Genomic DNA, 17,241 nt, shown 5'->3' on the forward strand with positions numbered 1-17,241 from the left:
AAATGTAGCATGTCTTTCTTTAAGGGCGTATAAGCAAAGCCTAATAAGAAAATTTGGATTTAGAAAAGAGAGAACTCAAAAGTCAGTTACTTAAAAATGATTTCTCAAACCACAGAAGTTTCAAGAAAATTAATTTAAATGGTCCATGGCTATGAGACACTTAAAATATGATGTTCAAAATTTTACTTTCCATGTGACTCCTCAGGTACATATTTACTCTGAAAAATTATTCTTACATAATATGATCAACAATTTCCAATCAGTTCTTCATCCAGAATGTTGACCACCACAACAGTTCAAATCCTAATATCTAGTAGGTAACAATTTTTTTTTCATTTAATTGTGGAGTAATCAGAAGAGAAAATATTTGACAATTACAAAGACCTGTTAATAATGTGGGCAATCTTCAACCTTTGAATATGGATTCAGAGACTCTTCATAATGTATGACTATTTGGAAGAGAAGGTAAACCTTCACAGTGACAGACTACGAAGCACTGGGGATTCAGTTTTTGCTGTCAGTCAGGTTTACTATTAATAATTTCTCTGGACCGCCCCTCAACCAAACTTATGAAGTATAACCCTAACTTAGGTAATGTCCCTCAGTGTTTCTTGACTGAATTATTGCCTACTCTGCCATTTTGCCTACTGAAATTTATTCTCTTCCATACTAGAGCTCAAGTGAGCTTTGAAAAATACACAAACTTGCTGAAAATCTTTCAAAGCCATCCCCCCTTCATCTCTGAGGTAAAACTTCCTTTCAAGTTTCACCTTGCCTCAGCCACATTCAACACACTCCCTCCACTCCAGCCATAACAGAACACTTCCCCCAAGCACACTACCCTTCTCCTTGTGCATGCTTATTCCCTTGGGCTGGGACTCCTCCACATCTTAATCTTTCCAGCTAACACCATTCATTCTTTCACAGTCATCTCAGGCATCATCTTTCTTCAGAAAGCTGTCTCTAGCACTTCCTGTCACCTACCTGAATAAGACATGCCAATTCTGTGTCCACAGTTATACCAATGACAAGGACTTGTCATTGGTTCCCTCTTCCTCCTCTGGACACTTGGCCTAGGAGGGCAGAACTGTCTCATTTCTGGGCCCTGGTGCCATCACAGAGCCCAGCAAAGGGAAGTACTCAACATTCTAACTGAAGCTCCACGCCTATCTAGGCTGCAGAGGCAATGGTCCAGTTTAGTCCCATAAAATACATCCACTACTGAGGGAAAATTCAGATGTGGTAGAGTCGTCAGAGAATCCAGTTATTTTAAAGCACTTACTCACAATCAGAAATTTCAGGAGAAACTGCCTTGTGAAAAAAATTTTTTGTCAGCATTTCTGGGATTTCAAGATTGTTCCCTTTTTTGTGGAGCTACCTGAATTAGAGCACAAACAGAGAAGACCCTTGCAATATTTTTGGAAGTAAAAGATCTGTCTATAAAATCTCTGAAAGCTGTTTTCTATTCTCTGCATCATCAACCTGGAAAAATTAAACAGATTCTCAGGGTGGCTCTGTGATATCAGCATGAACGATGAATGCTGAGGTGCTTCTTGTATTCTTAGAGAAACACAGTGAGAATTAAAAATATGTTAGACTCAGGGATGCCTGAGGGCTCAGTCGGTTAGGCATCCAACTCTTGATTTCAGCTCCGGTCATGATCTCATGGTCATGAGATCGAGCCCCACATCAGGATCCACACTGGGCAGGGAGCCTACTTAAGATTCTCTCTCCCTCTCCTTCTGCCCCTCTCCTGAGCTCTCTCCTCGATTCAGAAAAATCCAACTAATTCAAAACCACAGTGAAAAGATCATTTCAAAGGAAAGAACATTTTCTATAAATAATCCACACTCAGTAATATTTTGCAAAACATGCCCAATTAGAGGCTTCTGTATGCCTGTTCTTCGCAAAAGCTCTTCATCATTTGAAACAGATCCACTCTCAAGTCAGAATTACAACTGTAAAAATCAGTAACTTACATCTCTATGTTGCCATGTATTTTTCAAAGACTTTGAATTACATCACTTTATTTGATCCCATTTTTGGAACTCATTTCTCAACGTCAAACCCAATCACTAAAAGTTCATTTTCTTAATTTTCTATTTCTAGGAAATTGGGTTGTTATTTTAGCATCTGGTGCTAAAGATGTAAGATGGTAACAAACGAGACAAAGATGTAAGAACAATAATACTCTTAGTTTTTGCCAGTGAAATATTGTGTACAAGTGTGTGTTCATAATTAGTCTCTTCACAAATGAGTCCCTCTATAAGATTAATAACTTCGTTAAAATTGACAGTAGGAAAATAATTCACAGAGAAGTGTGAAAAATTCTGTTATTTTTTTCCTTATACAAAGTGTACCACCTGGAGTTATTCTGCAGCCAAAAATATAACAAGAGATAGGACTTTTTTTTTTTTTAAATGGTGAAGGGAAGGAGGAAACTATAAATCACAAAGAAGCCACTAGAATGAGATAATGCAGAACACTGAAATCTGAGGAAAAGGGTCCCAAGAGACCACCCTCAGCACTCACACCCAGCTTGTGCGCCCATGCAGGACATGTGACATGCCACCCTTTATCCTGAAGTAAGAAACACCACTCTGGGAATGAAAGAAGAACAGAATTCAACACGCTGCCAAAAATAAAAAATAAAATGAAAAGAAGGAGGTTTCAGAAAGACAACAGATTCTAGAAAAAGGGTTTGCCTGAGGAAGGCATCACTTAGAAAATATACATCCTTCAGCATACATCACTTTTCCTCTCCCGGTTTCTCTTTTCCCTGACCCTACCCTACTTGGATTTTATGTGCTATGTCTGAATAAAAATGATGGAGTTTGATCCCATTCTCTCAACCCCCATCTGCCCCCCGGTCCCCCCCTCCTGAGGACACAGGAACCCACAATGGAAATTTCACTGGAAATATGAGCTAGCACCGCCCTTCTCTCCCACACACACGAGAGATGAGCCGAGAGGGCAAACAACTGGGGAAGATATTTCTTCAACAGAAGGGATTTTTCCCTTCTCACTTAGTATTACTCCAAATTCTCATGCTTTGGTCCCTTTAAGGGCATTCCTCGGCTCTGCAGGAATAAAGCTTGATTCTCTCCTTCCTGGCCCTGGACTCCTCGGAGTTCACATTTTCCTGCCCCCCACCCTTGCCACACCCCTTCAGGCCAGCCCGCTTTGAACAGGGCCTTTCAGCAAGATGCCACACGTAATCCATCGCACCAGCTGCTGCAGGCCTTCGGGTGCCAAAGGCCATTGAGAAAAAGGCTGCTAAAAACGTATGTGGTAATTCAGTACTGGCAGGTCCTGTAGGATTAGCGCTATTCCAAGCCTGTCTTTCCTGTGTCAGACTTCTCCAATGTCTATGGCTTCCCTCTGGGGTGGACATCCTATCGAGAGCCCAAATCGAAACTTTCTGATGGAAACATTCTATATCTTCATTGTCCAAAACACTAGCCATGTGCCTGGGCTACCGAGCACTTGCAATATGGCTAGTGTGACTGAGGAACTGAATTTTTAGTTGTAGTTACCTTTGATTAATGTAAATATAAGTAGCTGCACGAAGTTCAAGGCTACCCTACCGGCCAGCATAGGCCAGAGCCATGGTTCTGAGAGCAGACCAAAGGAGAGTGTGCAAACTTGGCTGTATGTTGGAATCATCTGGGGAGGTCTTCAAAGTCCCACTGCCTATTTTGTACCCCCCCCAGATAAATGAAGCAAATTTTCTGGGGGTGGGACCCAGACATCTGCATTTTTAAAGGCTTCTCAGGTGATGCCAATGTGTTGCCGAGATGGAGAACCGCTGTTCTACAATGGGAACATTTCTACCATTCGCAGCCGGCCCTCATCCAACAAGACGCCCACAAACACTAAGCCACCTAAGCGATTCGGGCAAATATTCACTCGTCATGAAAATCAGTCATATGAGATTACGACTCATTTACAAGAATTCCTTCAAGAGCAGATCCATGTCCAAAAGGCATGGGCCACTAAAGAAAGCAGTGAGTAGAAAAGGAGACAGCTCAAAAAGGAAAGTAAAACAAGGAAGAAAAAGAGTTTTTCAAAATAACTGTCGGCATCCAAAGCCTGGCTAGCCTGAGTCTTTGCATACAAATAATTTATTTTCTGGAAAGCCACCAGGTAACAGCAAACTATACACCTCCAAATCTGGTACTTTGAACAAACAGCTCTAATTGGATTATTTTCCCTTGGCTAACCCACCCACATACTATCTGCGTCTGACAGCAAGCTCCTGACACTATTCATTTTTCTTCAAAGGATAACCTGAAACTTGTACCTTTTCACCGAGTACATTAAACTTTTTAAATGGCAGCAATTAAAAAGCCAGTATTGGTCCAAAACCCATGTGCTCTGGCTCACTCTTCTCCAGTAGGCACAATCCCAGCCTTCTCTCGCCATTACTAATTTCACCGAGGGTAACATTAACCTGGTGAAGCTTTTTCTCTGAGACTTAACAGAAGCATTATACCCAAAGTGTAAAAAAAAAAAAAAAAAAAGCAAATAGACACTCAGGTTCCCGCAGCCTCTAATCTTCCAATCAGCATTTCCCAAAAGCATACAGGGCCCTTCAGGTTGAATGCTGACAGAGTTCCAAGGCGGATGCAAAAAATTCACCACCATTTTCTAGGCAGCAGCACTGGAAGTCAAAAACAGGAAGAGGAGAATTTACTGGGAAAAGTATTTGAAGGTCACTCTTCATGACAATAAAAGTTGTTCCCTCTATACCGAGAAGTGAAATATAAATGATCCAAAACTAACCCCCCTCCCACTTTCCCAGATTATTACTAATGTAATTCAGTCACAAAACCGAGAACTCCTTGAGCTGACCAAGGCTTCAACAACTCACTTTAACCAACTAACTTCCCTCCAAGGAGAAAAGGCTGGCTTACGTCCATCCATACGCACAGCCAAAAACTTCTCAAAGAGCAAATGTGATCCCTGCTGCTGTGGCAAACCAGACTATATTCCTTTTCATCTTGGCTTGGTGGACACCCAGCAGCAGCTCCACATAACAACTTCCCAACGGTCCATTCCAACGGAGAGTAGAACACATGGATGTTTTTAAAGTTCACACAAAATTTACAATAGGAACTGGACTATACTTTTGTATATCTATCTGAATGTGGGTTAGACTGAATAGGGTAAAAAGTCTCTTTAAATAGTTATATAGTTAACTAGACTGCCAGATCAATACACAACGCCAAATTGAAGAAGACTTTCAGATAAACAATGAATTTTTAGTGTTAGTATGCCCCAAATATCACGAGGCACACTTACACTAAAAAAGATGTTCTGTCTGGAATTCAATTTTAACTGGGCATTGTGGTTTCTTTGGTTTTCCTAAATCTGGCAACCCTACATATCACTGTGCTGGGAAAATTCAACTTGCAAGAGGCAAGGAAGAGAACTCGTTTTGGCATCCCCCCCACTCAACCACCCAACCATTCCTATATCTCAGAGCCAAGTATAAAAACTGTGTCTCTAGTATGAATACTAATTTGCTACCACCTGATAAACAAGTGCCCCAATGCCCTTCCTTCTCTGGACTATAGATGCCAATCACATAACTAAGTGGCAGACACCTGGGTAGCTGACACAGTACCAGTAAATTTTACTTTCAGGGCCTTTATCAGAGTAAAGCAAGAAAATTAAGTCTGAGTAGGTGCCATAGATGGAAGAAGTCATTAGGAAATGTGATTATTCAATCAGTAAAATTAAGAGCAACACTTGCTATGGAGAAATAATATGAAGACAGCAGAAAGTAAACTGAATATATAAGCAGTTATTATGTGAATTAAATATCCTAAATAATAGCGTGTTTTTAACAGCTGACTCTATTGAACTGTTATGTGCCAAGCCACATTCCAAACACTTTACACATTCTATTACACTTAATCTGAATCCCCGAAGAAGTGAATCCTATCATCACACCCATTTTACAATGTGAAGGAACTGAGACACAGAGATGGATAATGTGATAAGACAAGGATGACCATATTACTTGGTTTGCCTCAGACAGTCCCAGTTTATGCCTGTTGTCCAGGTACAATTGTTAAAAGCCCACCCCCTGCCCCTTTCACTCTCATAAACTACCCAGTTTGGACGATCAATTATATCTCACTTACCAAAGACTCACACCCAGTAACCAGCAAAGGCAGGGTTCCCTCAGGTAGTAGGGCTCCAGATACCCTCCCAAGGCTTACCTTCCATAGAAGACGACTGAGACGATGGAATTCATTCTTTTTACTTTTACCTGTCATACCTAGGTTTCCTGCATGTGCACAAATCATTGTGGGTAGAGGAGATGGGGGGCTGGTGAGGGTCATGTTTTTCAGAACTGTCCTTTATCCCCTTTTAAATCATAGCACAAACCATCTGCAGGCACAGAGAATTCCTCAGTCAGCCTCTATCCACATCCCTGGGCCTGAACGTTTTTAAACGTATTCAGCTTATCAAAGTAATATTTAACCAGATCCTTTTCTACTCTGGAATGACCTTCCCCTTCCTCCAGCCTACCCTGGGCAGTCAGGGCACACTTGTTTGCTATTTCTATTAAGATGAAGGTGGGGCCGCGTGATGTAATAAGCACTGGGTGTTATATAAGGCTGATGAATCACTGACCTCTACCTCTGAAACTAATATGTTAATTAGTTGAATTTAAATTTAAAAAAATTAAAAAAAAAGACAATGTGGATATACTGTATGTGCCACCTTTTAGTTCCATACACAACAGGCTTTCCTTTTTTTTCCCTAACTCAGAAACGAACAACCTTTTTATTTTTAATCTATACCAAAACAATGCAGGAAACCTGGGGTGTGACAGGTAATAGTAAAAAGAATGAATTCCATCGTCCCAGTCGTATTCCCAGTAAATATTTCTCAATAACCATTAATGCTAGTTTGACAGTGTCAGAACAGCAAACATGAGCATTAACTTGTAGCTTCACTTCATGTGTCTAATTTTAAAAACGCATCACAAGTGGCCCGAATAAGCAAAGGTGGTAATTTCAGCCCTTACCACCAGGCTGTGTGGCTTCACCTGGCCTCTCTGAGCATGTCTCCTTTACACAAAGGCATGGATGTACTAAGATCCACAGGGTCCCGCCCAGCTCTGAAGCTTCTAATTCTATGTATTCTCTACAATCTTTCTGACCATGAGCCGCAGCCTGCAATGTGAAAACATTACTCCACCACAAAACCTTCTAACAGCTGGTTCTCAAACGCCTGAAAGGCCCGTCACAGGCAAGGGTCCTGGGAGGAGGCTTGGGAGCAGCCCTGTGGTAAAGAGCGATGGCTCTCATGTTTGTAATACTCCTTGGTATATTAAAAGTTTGGCTTCTGTCAGCCCCAGGCCACGTGAAAAATGTTTTTTAATGTTTGTTTTTGTGATGATGGGTCATGAATGCTTTCTCTACAATGAGACTAAAGTCAACAAAAAGGACAAGACTGGGAACTGTGGCTTTAAAGGTTTTTCCTGCCTCAAATCCTAGCAAGTCACCTTCAAAAGGCAGGTGGAACTGGTCAGGTCTGACTATAATGGCAGTGGGAACGGGGCTGGATAGGGGGGTGCTACTGAGTTAGCTGACAGATTTATAAGTGTCTTTCCTATCAGGAAACAACAATTGCCCTCTGCACCTTTTTACTCACAAAAGAAGAAACAAAGACAAAATGAAAACTGAATTCTCAGCCTGGATTTCATAATTTCTAATAGAAACTGAATTCATCACTAAAAAGAAAAAAGAAAAGAAAAAAGAAAAGCCATAAACTCAAGGTCTGGGGAGTTGGTCATTATTAAGTTTTACTTATGCATAGTTATGAAACAGGAAGAGCTAATTCTTACCTAAAGTTTTATTACATGAAGTTTACAGCCACATTTAAGTGAAAACTTCCATACTGAGATTTGTTACATATGCAGGCATAAAATCCCTGGCAACAAATACCGTGTTTAAATCCAAAGCCTTCTGGTAGAGAAATGTGTAATACCTCCTGACAAAAGTTGTCTTCCTGCTTCTTATCAGAGCCCTCATTTCAGTAGTGTCAAAACTTCTAGAAAATTTGTTATGGAAAGTCAGAGGGAACCAAGAAAAAATGTTGAAGCCAATATAAAACTATATGTGTTTACGTCATCTGTTCAAACCAATTTAATCTTTTCTAACAACTAAGATGTGTGGTCATGATTTGTTTACCTTTCTCTTTTCAATGGTAAATTTAAAACAAAAAGCAACTAAAGGAAGAAAAAAATCCTCTGGATTCAACACAAGCATGTAACCAATAGTAACTTAAAAAAAAAGAAAAAACTCATTTGATTCATAATAGTAGAAACCAAACTCTTCAAAAAATCAACTCTAGTAACAATAAAAACAAACCTTCTTCCTAATGTGTATAATAATTAAAATGAATCTCTAGTATTTTTGCTCTGTATGAGAACAGACTAGTGTACCCCAATGCATATTCCACGAAGAGAGGCTTCAGGGGAAAAAAAAAAAAAGAATTCCAAATTCAAGTAAGTCTGGGAAACAGAATATATTTATTTCTCTCCCTGCTAGAATGCCTATTAGCTTCTGAAATTCAGCTCTGAGAAGGGCGTCACTAAAGAAACCTATTACATTTTACTTAGCCTAGCATTCCCTTTTTAAATAACACATGTTAATATACTGCAAAGCTATTGCTTCAAAGAAGGTGATGGGAAATGTAAAGCCAGACCATAGCAGCTACACTGTTACCTATGTTCGGTCAGAAACATCTAATGATCACACATACCCAGTCCCTTCTCTTTCTGGTCACATGGGTAGATTACACTTGCCCGCTCCTCTTGCTGTTGGGCAGGGTCATGTGACTAGTTCCGGCCAATGGCTTCTGTATGACCCATCAGCCAGGATTCCTGAGCTAGAAAAATGTGACACAGAGCCCCCTGCCACCCTATATCGGACATATAACATGAATGAGAAATACACATCCGTGGCTTTGCACAAAGAGCTTTTGGAGATGCTTGTTACTGTAGCACCAAGCCTAAACTGTCTGATACATTATGGAAGGAAATGGTCTTTAATAGAGCTATGTAAACTGACTGGAGTGGCAAAATAAACACAGACAGAAATATGTGAAGAACGGGGAGGTTGATGGTAAAATAAGCATATAAGAATGAATCTTTAGGAAAGCCACTTTGGTCTACGCAATCTTAAATTAAGCACTAAAGATCAGTGCGTTAAAACTAAACACCATGGTATGGACTAATCTGAAGTGACCAAATTTAGTTCGTTTGTTGGCAAGAGTGGGTAGTGAGGACGGGCTGTGAGGATAGTAGCATCACTTACTGAGTGACTGTAATGTGCCAGAAATGATGAGTACATATTACTACATTTAGTCCTGACGCTGTGATAGCTGGTAGATGATAATTGTTGGCCTTATCTCCCCTTCATATGAGAAAACCAAAACACTATTACATAATTTGTGTAAGATCGTATCACTAATAAATGGCACTCATGTAATGACATGTGTCTATGTTCTTTTTAATACACCATTAATCTGAGTTAGTAGAAAAATCTAAGTCATGAAATTTAAAAAAAAAACGGTCTGGAGTTTTGTTATTCTGAGACACTTTGTAAGAATGTGAAAATACTGTACAATCAGAAGGAGGAAGACTTTGGCTAAATGGTAGGTCCGAGCTTTCAAAGAATAAACAGGATGTTCTTATAATTAACATAGTAATTGTTTGCAAGGGGTGACGTGGACATTTCAAAAAAAAAAAGCTTATTTTTCAAATTATAAAAATAAGACATGATTATTGGTGAACACTGGAAAATACAGAAAAGCACTTAAAGGAAAACAAAAGTCACAATACTACCACACTTCACAAAAAATTAAGATTTGGAGTACTTCCTTCTTTTGCGTGTGTTTTTTTCCACATAGTGGAGATCATACCATTTAAATAATCTTGTGTTCTGCTTTTATTCCTTTATATTAAAAAGCTCCCTATGTTATTAGAATGTTTTCAAGAATAATATTTCTATCAATACAATAACTAGCAGTTATATATTTGGAACATATTAGACTGTCACATTACTTTTACCAACTTATTAATCCTCATAAGAACCCTCTAACATCTGTATTATCATTGTCCCCATCTTACAGGTAAAGAAAGTGAGACAGAGTAGGGTTAATGATGTGCCCAATGTCACAAAGTGAGTCTAAGGTAGGCTTGAGATTCAAACTCAGGCAGCCCCTAGGTCAGCAATTTTAACCACTACATTGTACTGCCTCTATAATATTTCCTCCTCTAACTTACCGATGATGAGCATTTGGTTTATTACCATTTTTTTCTATTATAATATTATAATGGACATCGCTACAGGCACCACTATTTTATCTAAGCCTATTCAGATTGCAAAACTCTTACCATTCCAACAAGTTGAATTTATTTTCAGCTAGCTGACAACAGCTGTAGAAACATCTAAGATGGCTAGCATTTCATAAACCAACTCATTACTCCATCTACCCTGGTATGAACTTCCATGTGGTCCTCACCTGTCGACCCCACTGCCATCTGCAGCAGATTTCTGTAATGTTTCCATCTGCCTTCACACTGCACAAAGAGCCAGCTAAAACCCTGGGTCTCTTCTGTGCATCCCCTAACATTTATAAGCAAATTCCATAAATTTTTATGTCTGGAATATCTTAAATGCTAAATATTTGTTTCCAGTCTTATGAGCCTGTGCCAATACAAGGCATACAAACACAGAGAGATGACATCCAATATGCAGGTGTAAAATTAAGATGAATAATCTTTAAATTCATACAATAACCCAAGAAAAGGATATTCAAATATTTTACTTTTTACCTTCTTATCTTATAGTGAATGACTGAAGTCTCTTGCAAGATTAAAGGAATACATACTCCAATCCAAAATAGAGTTTTACAAGCAAACCAGACAATGGAGTGTTAAGTAAAAAAACTGGTGGCTCCAGTTCATAGTTCACATCTTCTGAACTCGGTTTACCAATGTGGCTGTCCAAAAGTGTGTTTAAAAAACAAGCAATGTATAAAAGAAGGGAAAGGCAAAAACATAAAAAAATATAGAAATCATGGGCTCAATAAAGAAATTTTCCAAACTGTCGTCAATACCATATGGAGAATTCATTTGCCATCTACGAATGAAAAGATCAATACATCTAAGGAAGATAAGTATCTCCTTCTGAAATATGTGTAAGATATGGAAAGTGACAAAGCAATATTCCGGACTTATAAATCTAATGACAGCAATATATAAGAAACAAAGCCATTTTGCAGGGTACTCTAAAAAGCTATAAAATCACTGCAATTAGTCTAAGTCCAAATTTATAATGGACTTTAAATTAGAGAATAATTAAGATATCTGTTAATACCACCTTTCAAGAAATTCTTAATAGAAATTTGGTTTGTATTTAAGCCCTCCTAGAGGAAGTTCACTCACTGTTTTCATACTATATTTAACATCTAAATCCTCTCTCTCTGTTATTTTATTTCCATTCAGTAATCTAAATATTGCTTTTTAAAAAATTTCATCTTCGCAGCACCCAAGCTAATAAATAAGTTGATTGCATTCTCCCCTCAGGTAGCCTCCGCCTCCACCTAGCCACCCCTCACCCGCTGCAGGTGCTGATCATGTCCCTAGCGGCTCAAACCTGTACAGGACCCCTCCTAGAGACTGCACACCCTCACTCCTGCTTTGTTTTTATCATCCTGACTTCAAAAAACAAGCCCATTTTTTTTTAATGGAGAGAACACAATTAGAAAGTAAATCAATTACAAACAAGAATCAAGTAACTGCAGATAAATTGCAAAAACTTAATACGGAGTCAAAAAAGGCATAAGCAAAGAAAAAAAAGATTCTGCAGGAAAGTAACCTATGCCCTTTACTATGCTTCTACAAGGTTCTAACGTTCAAACATCAATAATTCATATCCACATGACTAACAGACATACAACACATAGGGCTTTTTTTTTTTTTTTTTTAAACTTCAGGGCCCAAATTTCTATTCAAACTGCAATTAGCGAGTAGGGTGAGTGGGGCAGGGGAACCTCAATGTGAAGTCTGGGATAAGGCAACACTAATTAGTCCAGATGAAACGATGCAAGATAAAATGTGACACAGAAGTATTTTCCTACGGACGGGGTGCAAGATTTTTTAAGACTGTTGGAACACAAAGATAAATAAAAATAAACCTTGCTAAAGAGGATAGCTACCATTTCTATTTCTTGGTAATACATTTAGAGGAATGATTTTGCTCAAGTGAAATGACAAGTTTCAAGCTATTCTGTTGAACTGCAGCTATTTTAAGGCAAGCCAAGGCTGCATTAGTGCTTGTCATACAGCTTGCTCCCAATCTCTTGGCAGTTCTCCAATGCATTCCAACTTCTTATGCACAGCCTTGCTGGAATCACATCCCACTTATCTCTAAAGACACACTAAGTAAGATGTTGCCACATGACACAACCAACCTGCCATTTATTCCCATCAGATCACTTTGCACAATGTCTGACTAAAAAAAAAATCAGACCACCATCTGTGTGGATACGGTTCAGTCCAAATGATCCAATTTACACTGGTCCCCAAAACAAATATTACAATACTGCTCAAACCGGGGGAAATGCTGTACTCCACTGCCCCCAAAAAGGTTGAGTACTCACCAACTAAGGAAGGAGAACTGACATGGAGGGAGAAAAAGCAAGGTCACATCTTAAAAAAGAAATGCCTTAACTATAGATGCTAAGCCCTAGTCATATCCCCACTGCCTACATCTTGAAGCAGATTATTAGTCAGTGTATATTTTAAAGGATCATCTCAGTATTTAATGAGTCCCATTACTTCCTTTAAAAAAACAATTTAACCTAGCAATACATCCTCTAAGTCGATGTACTCTCTAATATTTGGCCAAAAAAAAAAAAAAAAAAAGTCCTCTTCAAAAACAACCTGGAATGGTTAACCACATGCTGCTACATTCCATTCTCGCTAAAAAAAATATATTTAATTAGCACATTTGATCCTCATGCTTTGCACAGCTGCACAACATTCCAGTGATAGGCCAGCTATCAATATGCTCTTTACATTGAATACCTACTTACTTGAAAAGCTAAGAAGACCGAGAACCAGTTCTCAAATACGATCCACAAAAGATTTATTTCATATGAACAAAGTTTCCTTTAACAAGAGTGTAGCCCAATGAAAATACATACTATCATTAGGAATAAAAAATTCATGCAAACATATACTAACAAAGTAATTCTTCAGAGCTGGAAATATATATATATATAAAATATATATATAAATATATAATATATATATAATACTCAACTGACAGATAAGAGTAGTCTATCTCAGGAATAAGACAATAAATTAACCTGCTCTCAAATTAAACATTCACCCTTTATGAATCAAACGAGATTTTAAGAGCTAGGATGACAGCTGGTGTACTTAAAGTCAGGAACACACACTTCAAAAGCAAAATAAGCATTTCAAAATGAAAAACCATCCTGATTATCAAGGAAACTCAGAAATTCCTTTAGCAGTGGGTGTTGATTTAAAAACAAGCAAACAGACAAAAAAAACGAAAAACAAAAAAAAAACCCCTACCTTTAAAACAAAGAATAAAACACAAGGTGTGTGCTGGCTTCTTTACTGTCAAACGGCACATGAATGTCTTTGCTCCAGGATCATGGTCATCCTTGACTCCACCCCAGGAGATAAGGTGGGTATTTAAGGACAGCTGACAGCACAGAGTTGTCAACCTCGCTGTGAGAAGGACCAGGCCCCTCTCAGAGAAGTTACTCAACTGATAGCTCTGACCACCACTCACTTCCTAAAAAAGTGACAGGTGTACTCATCCATGCAGAGGTCTGGATAAGGCCATGTTCCGGCTCCCTGCTCCCCCTACCCTGGGGTGCACGGACCACTGTGAGCACTGTTGCACTCAATGCCTCCCCAAGTGCCAGAACCAATGTGTGCAGCTGCCTGGAAGTTGAGATCCCTACTGCAGGCTTCAGACAAGCCAGGCACACTAGCCATCAAAGCATGTCCCTTGATGAGTTGTGACTGTCCTCAAAAAGAATGATTCCCATTAGGTCAGGACTTCCTGAAGAATCCCTTCTTTGGAGAGAGGAAGTCCATGTAGTGCAGCTGAGCTCCAACCCCCAATCTTGCTCCATCCATCAGCCAGGCCAGCTGAGTCTCTAAAAAGAGCTGCCACTGGCCTTCGGTGTTAAACCTGGGAAGAAGGACATGTGCCATGTTTCCTGCAGGCCCACCACTCCAGACAAGACCAATAACAACCACAAAGTACCTCACAGAAAGTGCTAAAAAGGCTTGCTTTCTCTTCCATTTCACCGCTCTTCCCACTCCTTTCCCCAAGTACATGACAAACCCTTTTAGCACCTTCTCCAGGAAAAGGTCAACTACTAGAATTAAGGCAACAAAGAGCTAGCAAGTCACCTCCATCCATCCCATGTCCCAGGGCTTAAACAACCGGCTTACATAATCAAATAAGTATATTGCTTTTTCTCTTTGAAACAGATCCTAGATCCAAAGATAGAATTTTAAAGAATTCAGCCAATACAAGGACCCTAAGAAAGTTGAACTCGTAGTGTATGCTTTCAACAGTTACAACCAAATCGGCCCAGTAAAATTTATTACCTTTAAAACCAAGATTCTAATAACCACATCCATTCCATTTGTAACACTGTTACAGGGTAGCTGTTTTAAACACTCTCTGAAATCTGAAGATAAACATAAAATCAGATGTTGTCCAAAGCATATGGAGATGTCCCTCAAGGGAATTAGTGTAACTCTGATGAGAATTCTTTCCAAAACAAAACAGAAAGCACACATTATCTAATGAGAACCTAATTTCTGGTATTTTTCCACTATAAAATTTTTTGTTCAAAGAAGAAGAGTACAATAAAATTTGGATTTTCTGTTCCTTGAACATTTTTCTTTAACACCCCTACCACAAAAAACAGCTCAGGGCAACAGGCAGTGGCCCTGCCATAGCTTTAAGTAAGACCAGTAATAGGATTTTATGTTTTGTCATGCTACAGGTGTTGATGGGAAGAGTAATAAACATCAAGTGACTATTTACACTGTCAAAACTTGACATCTTTAGCCTAAGATCTGAGAATGTGGCCCTTATTTGTAAGATGAGTATGTGCACAGGGAAAAAGGTTTAAAGGATAAACACCAAAATGTTAACTGCAGGCTGCTGGAGTCACTAAATACCTAGTAATTTCAATTTTCTTCTTTGTATTCACTTTTAATTTCCATATGATCTATAATAAACATTGATTATTTTGGTAATAAAATATTTTAAAACTTTCATGTTAGATGATTTTATGCTAATTTATAACTTTATGAAAGTACACATTCTTCATAAGCCACTCAGAAAAAAACTAAGCACACTGTATAGAGTAGCAGACACTGTCAAATATTCAGGGATTCTAAGAAGGTAAAAAAAAAAAAAAAAAAGAATATTTTAAGATTATTGTACTCACTATAAAAGCACTCCCATGCTACAGATTTAAAAATACAATGGAAAATGTTTAAACATCACAGAACAAAATAAAAAAGCATTGTTTTAGGGAAGCATCTACGTTTTCCTTCCCCTTTAAATAAGATAAAAGGGCTAAAAGGGGGAGGAGTAAACCGTGATAAGAACATGCATTATCCCTCCGCAGAGACTGTACAGTTGGTGAAGAACATTCCAGAAAAATGTACAGCCCTTGAATGTTTAGATTTAGCCTTGAAGCAAACACACTAGGACAACAATTATCCCCAAAACTGCTGTCCAAGAGGGTAGGGAAACAAGAAACCTCACTCAGAGCCAGAGGCAAGAGCCATAGAGGCTGATCTCCTGGAGGATGTTTTTTCCCTGGCTCCCTTGTGGCCCAATTCCTACATCTTTTCCCACACTCCACGGAAGTAAGAAAATACCAAGGATCTAACAAATTGCACATTTAAATAAGGAATGGAAAAAAATCTTTTCAAAATTTCAGTGCTCTTTATGCCTTTAGTATTAAGACTGCTTTTCTGTAAGTTCTGGCAGAAAAAAAAAAAAAGAATAGCAAAGGGTATATATTTAGCTGATTAATCATTTAACTTATTAGTTCTTATCCATCTAAAATGAGACTTATCGTGGTGCTAGGATATTTTTGATAAAGAGCAAGAGTTTACTGTTACGTATTTCCAAAAATCTGGCAAATGTGGAAGATGAAATTAGAGCTCTTCCACAATCCCATCACCAAGAGATAACCACTTTCTAAGCAAAGACATATTTAATTATACATATATGCTGCCAAAGAATAAATTCTGCTTATTTATATATCGTTTTGCATTTCATCCTAGTTCATCTGTTGGGTAAAAATCTGTAATTATGTTCCAATACAGACTTTACTGCCCTACCAATGGCTTCAAGTTTATACGTTAAAGTTCAGAAATAGAAGGGTGCTCTAGATTCTAGATAAGAGATGTCAAACGGCTCCAAAAATCATTCAGGTATTTACTCTCATAGTTTAGAGTTTATAAAGAACGGAATTATGACACCTATGAACAAGGGTCAATTTTAAAGCAGTCTCGAAATTACAGCATCTTACTTTCAAATCTCAAACCACACTTGACCTAAAACTCTCCTCAATCAACCACTTAAAATTGATAGCAAAAAACACACAAAATTCATGGAAGTAAATTAGTTCATTTCTACAAGCTACATTTTACAAAGTACCAATACAGTTGGGAATGTGGGCCATACACCAGAACTATTTCCTCCCAAATTTCCCCCACAGATGAAGGGCAGTGTGATTCACTCCTGAGATTCACTTTCAAAATGTTATCTCCACAAAATTCCCCACTTTAAAAGTCTTAAAATAGTCCTCTGCCTCCATTCATGGTGGAGATTACTCAATCATACATACATCTCTCTGTCTCACTAATGTGATGGAGAGATGCAATAAATATCTATACACATACGTAAGAATTTCCTCTCATACAAAGAAGGAAGGATATTATTAAAATTCATTCCTCTCACTTGTAGTCTATAATTTTCCCAAATGGTGAGAAACCATTAACTGGAAGTAATATAAATCTGGAGTATTTTTATTTTAAAATTTTCACTCAAAATTTCACCTACTTTTCTGACCAATTTCAGTGAAACATGATGGTCTAATGGTTACAAAATTAGCTTCGGCCGCTGT

This window comes from Ursus maritimus, unplaced genomic scaffold, assembly GCF_017311325.1.
Source record: "Ursus maritimus isolate PB19 unplaced genomic scaffold, ASM1731132v1 scaffold_6, whole genome shotgun sequence".
NCBI classification, from domain to species: domain Eukaryota; kingdom Metazoa; phylum Chordata; class Mammalia; order Carnivora; family Ursidae; genus Ursus; species Ursus maritimus.